At 49.4% G+C, this 20,662-nt stretch overlaps 1 protein-coding gene across 5 annotated transcripts in view; it reads left to right on the top strand.

The window, feature by feature from the left end:
• The first annotated feature begins 3,041 nt into the window (after positions 1 to 3,041).
• P2RY6 (pyrimidinergic receptor P2Y, G-protein coupled, 6) overlaps positions 3,042 to 20,662 on the top strand; it is a 33,875-nt gene continuing 16,254 nt past the window's right edge. The window contains exons 1-2 of one of the 5 annotated variants that reach the window (XM_011996217.1): positions 3,042 to 3,188; positions 10,346 to 10,471. The gene's annotated coding sequence lies outside the window, so the exon portion shown is untranslated. Of the gene's footprint in view, positions 3,189 to 3,774; positions 4,009 to 10,147; positions 10,472 to 20,662 lie in introns of those variants that run through there. The other 4 variants (XM_011996219.1, XM_011996220.1, XM_011996216.1 and 1 more) reach the window with 4 other exon arrangements.

Below are 20,662 nucleotides of genomic sequence, written 5' to 3'. Positions count from 1 at the left end.
TCACTTCCACATTTTCTTCTAATAATAAATAGTTTTTTCTAGGTCTTTCAGGCTCAACTACTTTCTTCTCAGGCCTTTCCACTTTCTTAGAAGACAACTGTACTTAATAATGAAGGGAAGAGGCCAGGCATGGTGGCTAACACCTGTAATCTCAGCACTTTAGGAGGCCAAAGTGGGTAGATCGCCTGAGGTCAGGAGTTTGAGATGAGCCTAGCCAACATGGCGAAACCCCATCTCTAATAAAAATACAAAAAGTAGCCGGCGTGGTGGTGGGTGCCTGTAATCCCAGCCACTTGGGAGGCTGAGGCAGGAGAATTGCTTGAACCCGGGAGGCGGAGGTTGCAGTGAGCTGAGATCATGCCGTAGAACTCCAGCCTGGGCGACAGAGAGAGACTCCATCTCAAAAAATAAATAAATAAATAAAAAGATACAGTGCTGTGATGCACATCTTTATACATGTGCAGGGGTTATATGCCTTGAAGTGGAATGGTTCAGTTTTAGACTATGCATTTTCGCTTTCACTAGATATTGACAGATTGTTCTTCAACTTCGTTGTGTTCAACTTCTAATCCCACCCGCAGTGTGTAAAAATTCCTGTCAATTCAAAGTTGGTTTGGTTTCAACCAAATAATTGGTTTCAATGTTTGCGGAATAACCAATTATTGGTTGAAACCAAACCAATTTTGTTTTAATTGAGCAGAATCAGCAGAATCAGGAGCGCTTCTGTATGTGAGAAAACGCAGCACATTCAGTGTTAGATAATGAAGTAGTCAGTGTTTTAAATGTTTAGAACTTCCTGTGGTGATGGAAATATCCTGTATCTGCTGTCCAGTAGGGCAGCCTCTGGCCACATGTAGAAATGTGTCTAGGGCAATGCAGGAATGGAATTGGTTTCAACCAAACTAATTATCAAACTTTAAAAACTTTAAAAAGTTTGATAATCAGATATGCATGAAATGTTATCATTTCATTTGGTTTTAATTTAGATTTCCCTTTTTGGTAGTGAGGTTGAACATATTTTCTTATGTGTATTGGCCATAATTGCTTTCTTTTCTGTGAAATGCCTGTTCATGTCTTTCAATCATTTTTCTGTTAGGTTGTTTAGCTTTTTCCTAATGACATGTAGGAGTTATTTTTATATACTGGATAACAATCCTTTGTTATATGCATTGCAATAATCTCTCAGTCTGTAGTCTGTCCTCTTGCTTCTTTCTTTTTTTATAGTTTTTGTACAAACATAACTTTTTATTACACTGAGCTTATTAACATTTTCCTTTACAATTTTGTTTTTGTTGTTGTTTAAAAAATTGTTCCTTAATCCTGGCAGATAGTAGAAATTCAACATTTGCTGAATAAAAGGAGAATAAGGAGAATGAGCGCCTTCCCCAGGGAGAATGCACAGAGTGAGCAAGAAGAGGGTAGGACAGAGCCCTGGGGAGGACAGAGACAGAGCTACCTAGGGAAGAGTGCGAAGTGGGAGAAGAACCAGGAAGGGAGCTGTACAGGTCACATGGGGAATTTTGAAAGTGTCTGGGGGAGTGACCAAGATGTGTGCATTGCTTCAGAGACATGGGGGTCACTGGATGCTTGACAAGGCCATCTTGTGGGTGCTACAGAAGCTGAGACCAGATAGGTGGGCAGGGCACTGCAGAGAAGAGTCCAAGAATTGTCACCTCTCCCAAGAACATTGACAGTGAAGGGAAGACCTTTCCTGTCTTGGGGCCTCTGTGTACTTTCTGCCTAGGATTCTCTTCCCCTTACCTTCATCTGACTAAGTCTAACTCCTCCTAGTTCAGTTTAAATGTCTCTTCCTCTGGGAAGCCTTCCCAGATCTCTCAATTTAAATAAGACGGCCTCTTTCCCCATGACAGTCTTTCATCCAGTTCTTGACATTTCCTTCTTAGCAGTTAACACAATATGCAACTATGTATGAAATTTGCATGACTATTTGCTTAGTGTCCATGTTTCCCACTAGATTACCAACTCCACAAGGCCCGCACTGTCTGGACTGTCTTGTTCCAGTGCACCCTCAGTGCCTAGCACACAACCTGGCACAGTAATTGTTGAATAAAAATCCACAATGGGGGCTAAGAGGAGGAGCTGGTTTGTATCTGAGGACAGCAGATCCGGGAGGTTTTAGAGATGAGGGAATCAGAGGTCCCTGTCCACCAGCCAGATCTTAGGCGATAAAAGGGAAGAAGAGAGGGAAGGAGAGTGACAGTCAGGAGGAACACTGACAGTGATGAGGCACCAACTGTGTACCAGGCACTGTCCTGACACCATCCCTAGCATCACTCCCATCCCCACTCCCATCTTGAGTGTGATGTCCTGCTAACTGGGTGACCTGGAGCAAGCTAATCTCCCTGAGCCTCAGTTTCCTCATCTGTAAAATGGACTGGTAACACCAAGCTCCTGGGATTGTTATGAGGAGGAGGAAGCAGGGTATGGTGTGGAAAGTGTTACAAACCCTCGCTTCAAGGGTACTTGGGCTCTGGAGTCAGACCGTTTGGCTTCAAATCTCAGGTGTGCCACTTACCAGCTGTGTGACCTTGAAAAAATCACTTCATTTCTGTGCCTCAGTTTCCCCACCTATAAAACAGGAGTAATAATGCCTCTGGAATTGCTATGAGGATTAAATGAGGTATGCATTAAAACACCTTAGCACAGTGCTTGGCACATAGTAGGTGCCCAAGGAAATAATAATTAAAATTATTCCTCCCTCCTCCCCACTATCCCAGAACTGCAGAATGTCAGAGCTGGAAAGATGGGAGAAATCACCATTTGATACCCACCCCCTACACACACACACCAATACAAAGAGGGAAACTGAGGCCAGGGAGGGTAAAGTCGTGAAGGATTTTGGATTGGAGTCCACCGGTCCCAGGTCATAGCCCAGGAGCGGTCCCCAGAGGCCTGCAGCCTCTTCCAGACATCACCTACCCCTCATTCCACGAGGGCGGGCCGCCGAGTCCCATCCGGGCTGGGCGGGACTTCAACGCGGGGTGCCGAGGCCGCATGGCCACAGCCCCTCCCTGCCGCTTTGCTCTGGCTCCGCTGGGTCCCAGAGACGCTGGGGCCGGAGCTGCTGCCGCCATCTACACGTCTACCCTTCGTTTGACGGGTTCGCCTCCCAGCAGCGCCTGGGCAAGTGACATCTTGGCCGGACCGGCTGGTGCAGCGCTTCGCAGGTAAGGGCGTGCGCGGGCGGGGACAGGGGGGCAAGGGGTGCCGAGGCGCGGGGATACAGGACAGGCCTGCACACTCCAGGGTTGCGGCCGATCAGGGCGGGGGCCGGGGGTGAGTCCCTGCATGTAGTGTGGGCAATGTGTAAATGATTACTGTGAGCGCGATCTGCACTCCGGCCTGGGCGACAGAGCAAGACTCCGTCTGGAAAAAAAAAAAAAAAATTACTGTGAGCAATGGGTTAATGGGTTGTATGAGGTAAGTGTGCAGTATGTGCAAGGTGTGACCCATGGATCGCGGTGTGTGTTCACCTGCGAGAAGTGTGCACTGCAACTCTCTATAGCTCTGAGTGACTGTGCTGGGGTAACACAGGGGTCCAGGGTGCATGTACACTCTGTGGCGGGAGCCCTGGCAGGATGGTGCGCTGGGTATGTGCTGTGTGAATTGTGAGGTGTGTGTTTTATGTGGCACATCCATGGCCCCTGTGGTGTGCTGAGCTGGGTGATGGAAGGTGGGGCACATTTGTGCAGGGGTGACACTGACAGAATGTTTTCTGTGGTGGCTCTGCCTTTTCCACCCAGTGCCCTGGAGGGCTTGGGAGAGTGAAAGCTCACCCAGATCTGGGTGGAGAAAGTATGACAGGTCCCACCCTCTCACACACACAAACACATGCACACACAAGAGAAGCTGCTCCGAAATCTCATTGTTTTATCTTTCAAAATTCCTGTGTATTTTGCATGCTTCTAAAATATTTCTGCATTTGTTTTAATGTAAAGATAATGTTCTGATAAATTACCATCCAATGAGTTGGCTCAAGTCTTGGAGGTAAGCTGGGTTTGTCTTGTGGTGGGAATCCCCTGCCTGTCTCCCAAACTGAGATGCAAGGACTTGGACTCAGCGGGAGTGAGGCTGTGATGTCGGGTATGTGGTGTGTGCTGTAGGGTGGGGCGGGGGTGTTGTCATGGTCACTCCTAGTGCAGGGGCAAGAGAGCTGGGCTTATGAGGAGGAACCCTGACCATCAATGAAGTTCTTGCCTCTTCTCCACTGCCTGGGCAGGAAGAGGCTGCAGGACCCTGGGGACCACGAAGAAGGGGGTTCCCCTAGCAGGCTGCCTTCTGAGACAGGTGGTTGTGTCATCCAGGCTTGGTTCAAATTTGTTTTAAGCAAATGCAGAAATATTAGAGAGGCTTGCAAAAGGGCTCTGGTACTTTATCTGCAGAACTTTGGGCAAAACCTCACTGCATCTCCGTTTCTTCCTTTGTAAAATGTAGATGTGGAGGTATTTGCTTCATAGGTTATTTTTAGGACTGACTGAGTGCCTGGATATTAAGTGGCTGGCACAATCTCTGATATATAGAAATCCTAACAGCTGGTGACAAAACTATGATGATAGTAATGGTGACCCCCCCACAACTGGGTCCCTGCCCACCCCAGGAACTCTCAGTTTTCACAGAGCCAATGATTCCAATAAGCTATGTGGCTGGAAATCTGAGAGTCCTTATTTGAGTATGTCTGGGGGGTCCTTTCCCATTTCCAGATCTAATCCTTGTTGAATTCTCAGTGACCATCTGATTCCTGGGAAGATGCAGTCTGGGAGGGGGCAATGCAGGTCTCTGTCAAAGCCTGGGATGGAGCGTGGGTGAGACGTTGGGGGAGAAAGGCAGGGCAGCCATGGGCTTGGATGGAGGCTTCTCAGTCCTGAAAAATCCTGGAGGGACCGAAAAATGCTGGCCCTGTGTATGTGTGTTTGGAAACTGGCAGGAGCAGGGGCCTGGGGTGCCCTCTGCCTGGAATGAGGAAAGTCCAGTACAGGATCAGGAATGTTTGGTCCCTGGACCAAGACAGGCCCTGAGAGCTAAAAGGGAGGCTGTGAGGTCAGCATTGAGCTGCAGGCAGAAATGGACCAGGAGGCCCTCCCCCCAGCAAGGCTGAGCCTTGTTTTTGGGGCTAAAATGTTTGCATTGGCAGAGCAAGTGCCCCTATTCCTGTTGACTTCATTGGGTCAGTTTAGAGGAGTTGCCCGGAGGCCTTGGAGGACAAGGGGACAAAAAAGGCAGTGTTGGGAGCTGTGGAAATATCTAAGGAGGGCACCCAAATATATCTCATGGTGATGGGGTGCCATGATGGGCCAGTGCAAGCTCGGGCAGGGGCAGAGGCAAGCCACTGTCCCCACTGTCCCCTAGCAGGGAGTACTGCTGCCCCAGAGGCCCTGAGACCTTCTCTGGAAGGTCTGGATAGAGCCCTCCCAGGGAGAAGGAGGCCTGGCCCAGCCCTGACTTGCTGAGTGATAAAGCCAGCTCTCTTCTCAGCTGTCAGGGAGGTGGGACCGAGTGATGCTCTTGTCGCTTCTGGCCCTGATTTCCTTTAATCCTCAATTCTGGCTATAATTGTTTATAATTCCACAGTCCTAGCCCTAAGAGTCTATAATTACTCAAACATTCTAGAAGTCTACAATTCAAACTCCAACTTTCTACACTCTAAAGCTGTAACATTCCCCGATTCTGGCTCCAATGTTGGAGGATTCTGGCCCTGGCTGTGGCAGTCTGACTCTTGCAAACTTGTAAACTCCCAAGGAAGAGGTTACTTCAGCCGAATAATGTGAGAAGCCCCAGAAAAGCTCTCTTCCCTGCCTAAGCCAGCCTGGAGTGGAGGCAGGTGCCTGGTAAAATGACCATATGCTCTCTGGGGTGGATGACAGTGAACCCAGAGGCCCCTCCTCATCAGAGCAGCAGAGGTGCTGGGAGTACCTCACGGCTCTCAGGGGAGGGTGGCCCTAGAGCAGAGACAGGTTCGGATCTTGGATTGTAGGCACCCCTCAGGATGAGGGAATTGTGGAGTCACTGGGCACCTTGAAAGGCCATCAAGAGGAAGGAGAGAAAGAACAAGAAATGGGGCTGAAGAGACCTCAAAGGCAAACCTCGTTCTCTCTGAGAGACCTCAGGTTGTAGAAAAGACTCCTGCGGAGCCAGCAGGAGCAGCATCATTGATGCACAGCCATGTCTGAACTCAGCATAGGCTGGGGGGTGGAGAGCTCCAAAATTCACAGTGATTAGCTTGAAATGTTGCCTTGAGTTGGTGACAAGCAGGACTGGTGGCTGACTGGGCAAGTTGGGGACAATCCTCCCATAGAAACGTTTGCCTACTTTCTTTGAGTATTCTGACCAGGACTTATGTGGGATGGCTGAAGAGGGTGAGCCACACAAACCATCTGTGTTCTTGGGGAAACCTGTTAGCTTCTCTGGGAGGGGCAAAGGAAGGGCTTGGGCATCCAAGGACTCAGTCCTTCCTCTCCTATCTCTTTCCTGGTTCTGAAAGCTCTTCACATGCAACTTGCTGCTGAGCTAAGCTAGAGCCCTATGTATGCTGGGCGGAGGTGGGTGCATGCATGTGAGAGTGCCTGAGTGCCTACTGTGGGTGGTATGTTCCCAAGTGTGGCAGGTGCCAGGGCACATGTGCATATGCATGTGTGAACCTGCATGAGTTATGTGGAGCTGTGTCCGGGTCTGGGTGTGCTGTGCGTGCACCAGTGCAGAACTGCATCCACAGGCACGTGCTCCTTACAACTCTGTCAGGTCTCTGTGGTCTCTCTGTGCTTTCCTATAATGGATGGCAAATAGCAGATCCCAGACTGGACAGAATGAGGGGCTCAAGTTGCAGAGAGGGAAAACCTCTGCAGCTCAGCAAGAGGGCCTAGCTCTGGCCAGACACGGTGGCTCACGTTTGTAATCCTAAAACTTTGGGAGGCTGAGGCAGGAGGATTGATTGAGACCAGGAGTTCGATACCAGCCTGTGCAAACTAGAAAGGCCCTGTCTCTATGAAAAAAAAATATATATATACAAAAATTAGCCAGGCGTAGTAGCTTACGCCTGTAGTGCCAACTACTTGGGAGGCTGAGGAGGATCATTTGTGCCCAGGAGGTCAAGGCTGCAGAGAGCTGTGTGTTTGCACCACTGCACTCCAGTCTGGGTGACAGAGTGAGACCCTGTCTGGGAAAAAAAAAAAGATGTCCAGTCTCCTCCTGTCCAAGCAGACCACCAACCATGCTTCCTGCAAGCTTGAAGTGGGCCAACTCTCTTTAGGATCTGATCTGAATCCCAGAGGGACCACATCTCCTCCTACAGACTGGGGCCAGTCTGTTTCAGTCAAGAGGGCTGAAGGTAATGTTTTCCCTCCTGACTCCTGGGAGCAGCAAGGGGCCAATGGGCGGTGGCCAGGGATGTGCACGAGACCATTCCTGCCTGCCAGGAGCCTCATTACAGGCTACAGAGACCCTTCTCAGCCCTTGACTCGTGTGGATCGGAACAGCTCCATTCCACAGCTGGGAAAACCAAGGTTCAGGAAGGGGTGAGACCCACCCAAGGGAGTAGCCAGTACTGAACTGCAAGCCCAGCCCAGGGCCAGGAAGGAAGACCCTAGGACTGAGCTAGCAGTGGCTGCCTGGGGGCAGGGCCTCGGGGGGTAGGATGCCAAAGTCAGCCTGGCCAGCTAGTGGTGAGCATCACCCAGCAAGGGCATGTGGGGTGTAAACTGTAAAGCACTTGATTTATTGTAAAGGACCCAGGGGCTTCCTGCTTGTGACTGAGTACTGTGGAGGGATCAGTGCCCACAGGCAACATAGGGTCTGAGGGGCTTCAACCTTGGGCACTCCTCCCCTCCCCATGAGGAGCCTACACCCTGGGCTGAGCTGGGAGAGCCTGTGCCTGAAAGTTATCCCCTAAGGCTTCTCATCTTATGTAACTGCTTTTATTCCTGGGGAAAATCCAGAGCCTGGGAACCGCACAAATCTCCCGTGGTATCTGGGACAGTTTGGGATTATGGTAAGGATTTCAGAGCCTGGGAAAACAAGGCCTGTGGACTAGGGGTTTGTGGAGCTCCCCAGGAGTGCCATGTGTGTGGAGCACATGCAGAGGCCCGGGCCTGGGCAACCATGTATGTGAACAGGTGTACACACTCCAGAGCCACTCACAGAAACACACACACAGACACACACACACACACACACACACACTTGGGCACAATTCCAAACACCTGTGCCTTGTGAATGCATGTGCATCTTCCAGCACAGGCACATATGGCTGACAAGCCCCCAGGTGGACACTGTGCACCCAGCATTCACATCCTCCCCCAGCCTTGGGGCCTGACTGAGGTTGGTGGCTCTCAAGGCTACCTCAGGGCTATGCCTCTGCCTCCCGGAACAAGCTCTCCCAGGCCTCCCAGCCTTGTCCCTTTCCCGTCCCTCCCCCTATACCTTCTCACCATCAAGGACAGAGGAAGGGCCCTTCCTGTCAGCTGGCTGGGAGCAGAGGTGGCTTTGGTGGAATTTGTGCTTATTTCCCATCAAGGATCAAGGACCTGCTCTGGGGCTGCCCCCAGGCCCCACAGGATGAGGGGCTGGTTTTGAGAGTTTTCTGCTGCCTGTCATCTGGATAGTGTCTCAAAATGTGCAAGCTGCCTTCCTGTCAGTGTCTTGCTCATTCTTCGTGACACTCCTGAGATGTAAGTGCATTCACTTCCTCTATTTGGCAGATGAGGGAACTGAGGCCAGAGAGGGATGGGACTGCCTGAGGTCACACAGCAAGCTGAGGCAGGGTTGACCAAAACTCTCATGAGCTGGGGTTGCAAGGAAAATGCTTTCAGCTTCCTGGGGCTTAGGGTAGGAGAATTTGGCTGTCAGAGCCTAGAGGGTGGGGCAGGCTGACACTACCAGATGGGCCTGCCACAGAAACACCTCACACTCCTTTACCAGGAGCTGACGGGGGGCACAGCCAGCCCCTCACAGGCCAGCACTGTGCTGGGAGGCTCACCCCTGAACCTACCTTTGTGGACATGCCAAGAGAGGGCAGGAGGGGGAGCTCTGCCTTGCTGTGTGACCCAGGCAAGCCCTGACCCTCTCTGGGTCCAGTGCCCTCTCGTCTACTGGGATATTGGGATTGGGGAATGGTTGAGGGATGTGCTCCCTCTCTGGACCACAGAGGAAGCAGAGAGCTTCCCCAGGGCTAGGGGTGGGGTGCAAGCTCGGGATGCTCCCTGTCAAAGCCCTGGTGGCCCTGAGTTGCTGCCCGTGCCCAGGGAGTCTCAGCCTTGGCACTGGCCTGCTGCTGAGATCCCCCGAGGCAGGGTCTGGCACAGAGTGGGGGCTTGGGGCCTGGGGAAGGGTCTCCTCCGGGCTAGGTGGCTGGGAGAGGGAGATCTGGCAAATCCAGATGGGGCCTGTCCACCTGTCCGAGGCTGCAGTCCCCTAGCTCTCTGCCACTTACCTTCCTTTATGTTTCTCTACCGCTGCTCTTATCACTATCTGGCTTGCTATATATTTACCAAAAGAAACTAATCTCCCCTGCTAGATTACAGGTGTCTCAAGGGTGGGACTTCGTTTTTTGACCTCAAGTGCCTTGAACACTACCTGAACAGAGTAGATGCCCAATAAGTACCTGTAACAAAGAAAAGGAGGTGGAGGAAGCGGGAGAATGAGTCATCTTACAGACAGGGAGGGCCCACCATGGGCCCAGGTAGAGCCGCCCTGGCTGCCTTCTCCTCATAAAGCCTAAGCTCAAGCTCAAGGACGGATTGGCACTGCGGAGGGGAGGGTCGCCTGGGGTCAGCCTTTCCCCCAGGATCACCCTCCATCTTCGGTGCCGTCCTCATTCTTGGGTAGAAGTTGTCTGGGCCCACAGGGTTGGAGCCACAGATAACACAGCCATTAATCTCGGGGTCTCAGCCTCTCTTAACGGACCTTCCAGGCACTGCTGAGAAAACCAGGTTACTGGTTTCCTGCGGCAGCAATGAGCAGAAGCAGGGCCATCTCCAGACTCCAGAGAAGCCAGGACAGGGCTGGGGTGAGAATGTAGAGGAGGAGAGAAAACGGCCACCCAATTCGTTTCTTCCCTGTGCCAGGCCCTTGTCCTGAAATGTTATCTCACTCCATCCTCCCAACAGTCACTTGGGCTAAATTGGTGATGCTGCTTGTTTGGGTGAGCAAACAGAGGGTGAAGAAAGTGACTTGTGGGCAGCTGGGTAGAGGATGAGACAGCATTGGTGTAAAGGACTTGAGCTTCAGGGTTCTCGGGATTCGAGTCCTGGCCCTGCTGCTTGCCAGCTCTGTGCTGTGGCAAGTTACTTCCTCTCCCCAAGTCTCTCGGTTTCCTCATCTGCTGCCTCTCCAGACTTCTGCCAGACATTGCACGCGACAGTTTCAGGCATAGAACTGACTGGTAGCAAGGGCTGCTCCGCGAGTGGGAATTTGCTCCAGCACTTCACGGACTGCAAGCAGGGCACTCGCTAACCCCTGGGTGAGTTTTCTGGGTCCATGCCTGGAAGGGCTTACGCCCCTCAGCTCCCCTAGCATCTTCCTGAGTACATGCAGTCCACTTGCAGCCACCGAGGTTCATCACAGGCAAGAGCGGCAGTGGGGCAGACACTGGGGTCCTCCTCCTTCCTCCGCCTGACTATGCCTGGAGCCTGCAGACTGCATAGCATGGAGGGCTGAGGCATGCAGGATGGGGTCAGCGGGGGCGGGGAGGAGATGGACACATTGGTGCTGGGCTGTGTCTTGCTGAAGAAGTGGAATAGCTCAGGCAAGACTCAGAGCCACAAAGGTCTGGGTATGAGTCCAAATGGCTGGCAAGGACACTTTTCCTCTCTGGGCCTCAATTTCTTACTCTCTAAAATGGGGGCAACAGTGGTCTCTCGCTGCTATGTGAACACTGCTAAGTGTAGTACGCTGGAGAGCAGCCCTCACAGAGGAGGCTGGGCCCTGCCCTCAGAACTCCCCAGGAACTTTGGTTGAGGGAGTGAGTAGGAAGGATTAGTGACCGAATAATTGTCCACAGAGGAGACCCTTGGGAAGCCTCTCACCTCTGCCATTCCAGCTAAATCTTAAGACAGCCTGGAGCTGGCCCCACGAGAGTGGTTTGGGAAAAAAAAAAAAAAAAAAAGGGTCCCTGAGTCCAGGTGTGACCTGTTAAGGGTGAAAGGACCTATCTGGGAGAGCTGGGTTAAAACTTTTCCGGAGTTTCTATTGCCATTCAGCTCTGCTGACACCCACACAGAGAAAACAAGCAGCCCAGCTCATGCGTTCAGTCCCGGCTCTTGAAGATATTTGGAACTGTCATCTCTTGCCAGCTCTAGAATGGGTCAGATTCAGGGAACCTCTCCACCCCTCAGTATCAATGAGATGAAAAATAAGAAGGCCCTTTGCAAACATAAAGTGTTGTGCCCCAGAAGGTGCAACTGTGTGTGTGCCAAGCCCCTGGGTGTGTATGCGAAAGTGAGAACGTCCAGCTGCCAGTGTATGTGTGTGTGTGTATGACTGGCTGGGTGGGGGGAACTCCACACTGCCCTCGACTGTCTGTGTGGCTGGGACTCTTCTAAAACTCTTACAACCTTTTTTTGCATTTCCTCACTGTTTGTCAGTTTATCAGAAAGGGAGGGGCCATGGTCCGGAAACCTGGCAATTGTTTCTGAGCCTGCCGACTCTTCTCTCCTGCCCTTGCCTTATCCTGTGGCTGTCTCTGGAGGCCCGACTACCAGTAGCTCCCAGCATGGCCTGTTCTGCTAGAAGCTTGCCTGGTTTCTCTGTACAGCCCACTGCCACCTGTTTTCCCATCAGTGGCTATGCACTGGCTGTTTTCACACCACTGTCCCACTGACCCTTTTCATTTTGGAATTTTTATTTTTTTAAAGATAGGGTCTTGCTCTGTCACCCAGGTTGGAGTACAGTGGCACCGTCATTGCTTTCTGTAACCTTGAACTCCTGGGCTTAAGCAATCCTCCTGCCTCAACCTAAAAGTTGCTGGGACTACAGGCATGTGTCACAATGCTCAGCTAATTTTTAAAAATATTTTGTAGAGATGGGATTTTGCTGTGTTGCCCAGGCTGGTCTCAAACTGCTCGCCTCGAGTGCCACTGACTCTTTATAACTTCCCAATGCCCTCCAGAAATGGTATTTATTGTTCCCATTTTACAGGCAAGGAAATGGAGGCTTATTGAAGGGAAATGGCTCTCCCAGAGTTATCCAGCCAACTAGCAGCAGCGCTAGGGTTTCAATTCTTACCTAACTCTGAAAACTTTATTAGCTGTTGTGGCTTACCTAGTAGGTGTGCGTTGGCTGTTTGGCTGAACGAATAAGTAAATGAAATAACAGATGAATAAATCATTCCATCAAAATTGAGCTGAAAGAGAAAGTTAGGTAATAATAACAAGATCTGTCATTGACTGAGCAACTACAATGTGTCAAGTGTTTTACACAAAAATGAAAGCATCAGGAGGCTGAGGCAGGAGAATCGCTTGAAGCCGGGAGGCGGAGGTTGCAGTGAGCTGAGATCGTGCCACTGTACTCCAGCCTGGGTGACAAGAGCAAGACTCTGTCTCCAAAAAAAAATTAAGAAAGAAAATAAAAGAAAAAGAAAGCAGTCAGGATTACTGTTATTCCTATTTTACAGCAGAAGAAGCTGAGGCTCAGAGAAATTAAAGGATCCTGTCCAATGTGGAAGCTGGGACTGTAATTTGTCAGTGTCCACACCCAGAGCTCTGAACCTAGTTTTCCTGGTTCCTTAGCATTAGAGTGAGTCGGCGGAGCCTGGCAACAGGTGCCCATTACAGCAGAGGACCCGGGGCCCGTCGAGACTCTCAGGAAGCCGGGTGCAACAGCCCACCCTGCCCCTCCTGCCTTGGGACCATTTCCCCATTTGTCTCTGAAATGGGTTTCTATTTCAGGCTGGGGTGGGGATCTGGCAGCCTAGGCTCTGACTCTCCCTCTCTGACTGTTGGCTTGTCTAGTTAGGGCCAATGCCCCGGCATGGGGTGATATCTTGCTGCTTTCCCTGTCCCAGGGCTGGCCCTGTCATTAATAGTTCCATGGGAGGGCAGGGTCTGCACAACAGGCAGTCATTGGTCTATAGAGATGGTGTAGGCTCGGTCAGTGGCTTCTGTGCCCAGCTCTGTGTGGATGCCAGGGACCCAGGGGCTAGTGGGTCCAACTCGCCCCTTAGGAACTCAGGGGCTGGGCTGGGTACTGAGCTCCAGGAAGATGAACTCTGCAGTAGCTGAGACAGAGCCTGGCATCCTGACTCCCAGGACAGTTCCGGTTTTGCTTGCCTGGGACGGAGTTGGGGCTGTCCTATGGTACCAGCAGGCAGATCTCAACTCAGAGTGAGGGATAACCTTGTTTCTGTCATACCAGAGGGATAGGAACCCGCTTTTCACATCAGCCCACAGTTCCTGAGTGTCCTGTCCCTTCTATTGAGGGACAGGGGCACGAGGGGACAAATCTGCACAGGAGAAGGAGAGCCCATTGTCTGAGGGGGGAAGAAATTGCCTCAGGCAGCAGCTAATCTGATGGTTGAGGCAAGAGACGGACTTGGAAGTGCCAGAACCTATCCTGGCAGATTCACCAGTACTTGACAGCATGGTGCAGCCTCATTCCTCATGCCTTCGCATTGCGGCCCACCATGCTTCTGAGGAGGACACACCTCCATAGCATGGAGGGGAAACAGAGGCACAGAGAGGCTAATGTTTGGCACAGAAATGCCTCTGTTGTAAAAAGTTGCTGTAGTAAAGCAGATGATAGATTAAAAGCTAAACAGTCCCCAGCCTAGATCTCCTCCCAGGCAGTAAATCTCCCCTTCTGACTCTTGGATTCGTTGGTGAGATTCATGGAGGACTTGTTTTGTGCCAGGCCCACTCAGGGGCTTTATCATAGATTTATCTTATAATAACAGCAACACCAAGAGCGGTTAATACTATAACTCACATAGAATAAGTGGGGAAACCGAGACTCAGAGAGTTAAATAACTTGCTCGAGGTCACATAACTAGTAGATACAAAGGGGTTCAAACCTGGGACTATCTGTCCCTGAAACTCATGACTCTCCCACTCCATGGGGTACTTGTTCCACCAAGATGTCAGGCTTCAGAGCATACCATGAAATGGTAAAATATGAATGAAAACATAAGAAAAGGAACAATTAGGGAAACGCAAATCAAGACCACAATATAATACCACTTTACACCCACTAAAATGGCTACAATGAAAAAGACAGACAATAACAAGTGTTGCTGAGGCTGTGAAGAAATTGGAAGTCTCATACATTGCTAGTGAGAATGAAAAAGTACATAGCCATTTTGGAATGCAGTTAGACAGCACCTCAAAAGGTTAAACAAAGAGTTACCATATGACCCCCTGGTTCCAAGGTGTATACACAAGAAAATTTAAAACACAAAAACTTCTACATAAATGTTCATAACAGAATTATTCATGATAGCCAAAAAGTGGGAATAACCCAAAATGCCAGCGTGGATGAACAGATAAACAATTATGTGGTCTATCCATACAATGGAATATTATTCAGCCATAAAAATGAAGTTTTTATTTATGCTACAACATGGATGAACTTTGAAGACACACTAAACAAAAGTCAGACACAAAATGGTGCACACTGTGTGATTCAATTTACATAAAACATCCAGGACAAGCAAATTCATAAATATAAAAAGGAGATTCGTAGTTTCCAGGGGGATGGGGAAAAAAGGAATGGGGAGTAACTGTTATTGGGTACAGGATTTCTTTCTATGGTTATTAAAATATTCTGAAATTAGATAGTGATGATGGTTGTACAATCTTGTGAATATGCTAAAAACCTCTGAATTGTCCACTTTGAAAGGCTGAATTTTATGGTATGTGAATTACATCTTAATTGTTTTAAATCCAGGAGCAGGAATATAGAAATTACATAGAAGGTTGAGATGAATGTTGGTCCTCAGGTAGGTGAACAGGGAAACTTCACTGTGAGTGCCCTGGCAGCTGGAGTGAAAAGGGAGAAGCAGCCTCCAAAAGGAGGAAACCAACTCTTCATGGGTTTAGGTCTAGGGCAAGATTCTTATAAACCCAAGTTGGCCCACTGCATCATAATGTCAGAAATACAGAATTGTTTTTGAGACACAGTTTCACTCTGTCACCCAGGCTGGAGTACAGTGGCACAATCTCAGCTCACTGCAACCTCTGCCTCCTAGGTTCAAGCGATTCTCCTGCCTCAGCCTCCCAAGTAGCTGGGTTTACAGACATGCGCCACCACACCTGGCTAATTTTTGTATTTTTGGTAGAGACAGGGTTTCACCATGTTGGCCAGGCCAGTCTCAAACTCCTGACCTCAAGTGATCCGCCCACCTTGGCCTCCCAAAGTGCTGGGATTACAGGCATGAGCCAGAAATATAGACTTTTTTTTTTTCTCCCACCTGATATTCCGATGCAAAAAGTATGAAGAAAGTGGGAAGGGCCTGTGATTTGACCACACTTCCAAGCCAATGAGTTGACCTGCTATAGTTTCATAGATGCTGGCAGAAGACACAAGACTTCTGGTTAAAGATAAAGAACTTTCTTCCTCACAACAATAAGAGTAGCCCAAATATCAGCATTTGCACTTGTTCCCCAATTCCTGCAGAACAATGTAAAGGGGGCCAGGTAATACCTGCACATGCAATGGCTTGCATGACAAGGTAAGGAACGTGGAGCTTAGGCAATCCGCGTCTTTTATAAGGGGCAGCAAGCCTGTCCACCAGACAGTCAGTAAACCTGGTTTTGGCTCCAGAAGGGGACACTATCTTTATCTTTATCTTCCAAGGCTGTCTGCTCTACAAATATCCTTGAAAAGATCCTCTGGAACAAAGGTAGTCTGTCTCTGCTCACAAAACATGCAGAAATCTGATTGGCCCTGGGAGAATTGTCTCCCAATACAGTAGATGTGCTGGTCAAGGCCAAGTTTTGTTTGTTTGTTTGTTTATTGTTATTTTGTTTGTCTTTTATTATGATAAAATATACATAACAAAATTTATGATTTTAATCCTTTTTGATTGTACAATTAATTCACTGGTATTAAGTACACGCACAATGTTGGGCAACCATCACATCATCACCATCCATCTCCAGGACTATTTATTTATTTATTTATTTATTTGAGATGGAGTCTTGTTCAGTCACCCAAGCTGGAGTGCAGTGGCGCAATCTTGGCTCACCACAACCTCTGCCTCCCAGGTTCAAGTGATTCTTCTGCCTCAGCTGGGATTACAGGCACACACCACCATGGCCAACTAGTTTTTGTATTTTTAGTAGAGACGGAGTTTCACCATGTTGGTCAGGCTGGTCTCGAACTTCTGACCTCATGTAATCTGCCCGCCTGCCTCAGCCTCCCAAAGTGCTGGGATTACAGACATGAGCCACTGTGCCCAGCCCTCCAGGACTTTTTAAAGTCATCCACTGAAACTCTACACCCATTAAATAATAACTCCCCATTCTCCCACCCTCTCAGCCTCTGGCAACCCCCACTCTACTTTCTGTCTCAATGAATTTGACTCTTCTAGGTACCTTATATAAGTGGAATCATACAGTATTTGTCCCTTTTTGACTGACTTATTGTACTTGGAATAAGGTTTTCAAGTTTAATCCATGTTGTAGTATGTATCAGAATTTCATTTTTTAAGGCTGAATAATAATCTATTGTATATATATATCAGATTTTATTTATCTATTCATCCATCTACAGATGTTTAGCTTGTTTCTATCTTTGGGCTATTGTGAATAATGCTGCTATGAACATTTATATATAAACTTCTGTTTGAGTCCTTGCCTTCAATTCTTTTGGTTGGAATTCTAGGAGCAGAACTGCTGGATTATATGGTAACTTTATGCTTATTTTTTGATAAACAGCCAAAATATTTTTCACAGAGGCCACATCATTTTACATTCCACCAGTAATGCAAAGGTTTCCAGTTTCTCCACATCCTCACCAACACTTCTTATTTCCTAGGTTGGTCTTTTTTTTTTTTTTTTTTTCCAATAACAGCCATCCTAATGGGTGTGAAGTGGTATCTCATGGTTTTAATTTGCATTCCCTATTGATTAGTAATGTTGAGCATCTTTTCATGTGCTTATTGGCCATTAGTATATCTTCTTTGGAAAAACATCTAAGTCCTTTGCTGATTTTTGAATTGGGTTGTTTCTTTTGTTGTTTAGTTTGTAGGAGTTCTTTATACATTCTAGATATTAATACCTTATCAGACATATGGTTTGCAAATATTTGCTCCCATTCTGTGCGTTGCCTTCCAACCCTGTTGATAATGTCTTTTGATGTACAATAGTTTTAAATTTTGATAAATTTCAACTTACTTAATTTGCTGTTGTTGTTCTTGCCTATACTTTTGTTGTCAGGGTGGTCAGGGTTATTTTGGTTGCAAGAGACAAACGCAGCTAGCTTGGGCAAGAAAAGGTGTATCAGTTTATATAAATAAAAAGTCAAAGGTAGACTTAGATCTGACATGGCTAGATCCAGCACTTACAAGGATACCATGAACAGCTCTCTCCTGACTTTCCACCAGGTTCCTACATTCTCACTCAAGTTCTTTCCAGAAGCACCAGGCTTCCATGGTCCGCACAGCTAATAATCCAGGAGAAAAAGAGTGAGAACCTTTCATGCTGATTCCACAAAAATTCCTGGGGCAAACTCTAATTGGTTGCCCCTGAACCAATCACTGGCGAAGGGTCTGGATGGATCCTGGGTCTGGTTACCACCTTGAATGAAGAAAATCTCCACTGAATGGGGCGAGAGGCTCCTAATAGGAAGAGATGCTGGACAGGCAAACATTCCTCCCCAGAAAGAGTCCGGGAATCGGATGGGCAGCCAGGGTTGGGAAGTTCTGCTTCGAAGGGTGTCCCTTACCTTAGGCTTCCTGCTAGGGCCCTGGAAGAAGTAGAGGGAATCCTTCTATTTGATCCCTGAAGATTTCCTAGAGGACGCAGCATTTATGAGGCCCTGTGACTGATGGAAGGGTGAGGCCAGGGCAGTCTGGGCCCCAGGCAGGTTGGGTCAGAGCAGTAGAGGGGCTGGATTTCCCTGCCACCTGAAATCCTTCCTAGCCCAGCCCTGCTCTATTGTAGGAGCTAAGAATATGCACTCTAGAACCAGGCTGCCTCGGTTCAGAATAGCCCAGGAGTCATTCTTTCTCCCAGTGCTACCTTGAGCTAAACTTTGTGCTTTGGTTTCCCCACCAGAAGTATAAAATGAAGATCATAACCAGTCCCACCTTGCGGGGTCCTTATGAGGACTAAATGAGGCAATGCACATCTGGCACGCACTAAGTCTTCAATAATCGTATTTTCATCATTATTAGTTTGGGCCTCTTTTCAAGCACATGCAGAGCAGCTCCAGCTCTGTTCACCATCCTTCAACAGGCCTCTCACGGACTCTGCCTTTTACCTTCACATACACTTGACCATTTCACTGTCACCTCCTCACCAAGCTTTCTCTCCTGTGGAACCGTCCCTCCCTGGCTGTGTTCTGGCAGGACTCTGGGGCACTGACTCTGGGACTTCGGGTTATGGATCATCAGGTAGATGTCCCTTGTTCCCACTGAGCACCAGTGGGCAGGACCTGGGCCTCCCCTATCCCTGAGTTTACAATGGGAGTTGGCCAGCCACAGATGTGGGGAGAGAGAAATCCAGTGATGGAAACAGCACTGACGAGGGGGAAAAGAAGAGCAGGAACTGAAAGTAAATCAGAGCCCAGCAGATTGCGTGCAAGGGGCAGGAGTGGGAGCTGAGAGTGGAGAGGTCAACAGGAACTGGGTTTGCCTTTATCCTCAGGCACTGGGAAGACATAGAGAGAGCGTAGAAAGAGAAACAGTGAAGTCAGACTTTTGCTGAGCAAGGGTCCATCTGGCCACAGAAAGGGGCTGGACTGGCCCTGGAGATGGAAAATCAGAAAGCATGAGGAGGCTGTGGTCTAGGTCGGAGGAGGGGCTACGGGGTGAGAGAAGAGGAGTCTGAGATGTGAAAATGGAGCACAAACAGGACTTGGTGATTGACATGAAGTGGGACCTCAGTTTTTCCACCAGAGAAATTGCAAGTCCTGCCCTGCTGGCCTCTCCAGGTGGGATTAGAGGACAGCAGGCACTTGGCACTGACTACTCGAAATGGCTGGTAACTGTGTCTGCTATATCAGCTCATCCGCATCCGCTCCCTCAGCCCATCCTCATGCCCTAGTACAGTCCAGGTCAAGCAGAGACCAGACACTCAGGGTGCTAGGTCAAGTCTGTAAACTCCAAGAACCAGAGTGGGGCTTCACCACCCAAGCCCACCCTGGAAGAGCCAGTGGGGCACAGACTAGCTGAGCTGTGCTGAGGACATCTGGCTCCCCTGGGCAGGGTGGGGCCTAGGCTCCTCCATCCAAGAAGGGACCAGCCCACATCCACAGTGATCTGGAGCAGATGGCACATGGTTCCTTCCTATTCTATCCTGCTCAGCCATGGCTTACAGACACAGGCTAGGATGGAAAGGAAGTGACTCCTGGGAATGGTGCTGGGCACGAGGGCCAGGCAGAAGCCAGACGGTGGTGCCATTAGAGCTCCACCCCTCACCAGCTGAGTGTCCTCAGGAACTGTGAATCCAGCTGCCCAGGGGCAAGGCCAGGCCTCGGGGCCAGGTATTCTGTCTCCCACAGCTGACATCGCATGTCCAGATGGTTGTGCTATCCCAGGAACCAAATGTCTCTCCTCTCTTGGTCTCAGTTTCCTTCACTGCAAAATGGGTACAAAGGAGAGGAGAGAACTCTGGAAGCTCTAAGGGCTCCCCTCCCCAGTCTGTCTGATGGAGGAGGGCCTGCATGGGTCTGGCAGTTGGAGCAAGTCATCCTTTTACTCCTCCAAGTCTCCCGCTATCAAAGCCATTCCTTTGCTGCCCCTGGAGAGGAGAGCCAGGCTGGAGCAGCAGGCTTGGTGACAGGACACAGAGATAGGTGGCTGCCCACAAGCTCCATGCAGGGCTACAGCATCCTCTTGCCTGCTCTGGACCTCAGTTTTCCACCTGTGGCCTGAGAGCTGGTGTGGGACATCTGTCTTTCCAGTACTCTGGCTGTAAGGGCTTGTTAGGGGGCAGGGAAGACTGCTGTGAGCCTATCATTTGAGATCCTTGACGTGAGTCTACCACAGGCTGGTCACTGGAGCTCCCCATCCCATGGCCACAACCCCATTTTAGGCTCTATTTTCTCTGAATCTAACCACAACCAATTCATCGTCCAACTAGCAGCCTTCTAAGTCTCAAATTTGATCATGCCTCTGCCCTGCTTTAGAAAGGGGTCTCCCAATGAGGACTTTCTTCAGCTGGCACCCTCAATGCAGAGGCCACATGTGTAGCCTGTCATTTTGAGGCCTGTTGGGCCTGGACCTAATGACCCCACGGTCTTACCTCCTGCAGGGCCCCTCAGCACTTGCAAATACAAACACATGCAGGTACTCTGAGGTCCCACATCTCCAGCAGGTCTCTCTGCCTAGAGCACCTGCCTTTTCCTTTCCACACTGCACCAAAGAATCATCTCCTCCACGGAGCCTTCCTTGATACCACAGACTGGGTTGGAGACCTCCTTTGTCTTCCCAGAGACCCATGGGTGTACATCTTCATCTGTCTTTTCTGCTAACAGGGGCTCCTCAAAGGACAGA

Source organism: Mandrillus leucophaeus, unplaced genomic scaffold (genome assembly GCF_000951045.1).
Source record: "Mandrillus leucophaeus isolate KB7577 unplaced genomic scaffold, Mleu.le_1.0 Scaffold504, whole genome shotgun sequence".
In the NCBI taxonomy this organism is placed as follows: Eukaryota; Metazoa; Chordata; class Mammalia; order Primates; family Cercopithecidae; genus Mandrillus; species Mandrillus leucophaeus.
The sequence above is the reverse complement of the archived record's forward strand: the minus strand, read 5'-3'. Positions and strand labels throughout refer to the sequence as shown.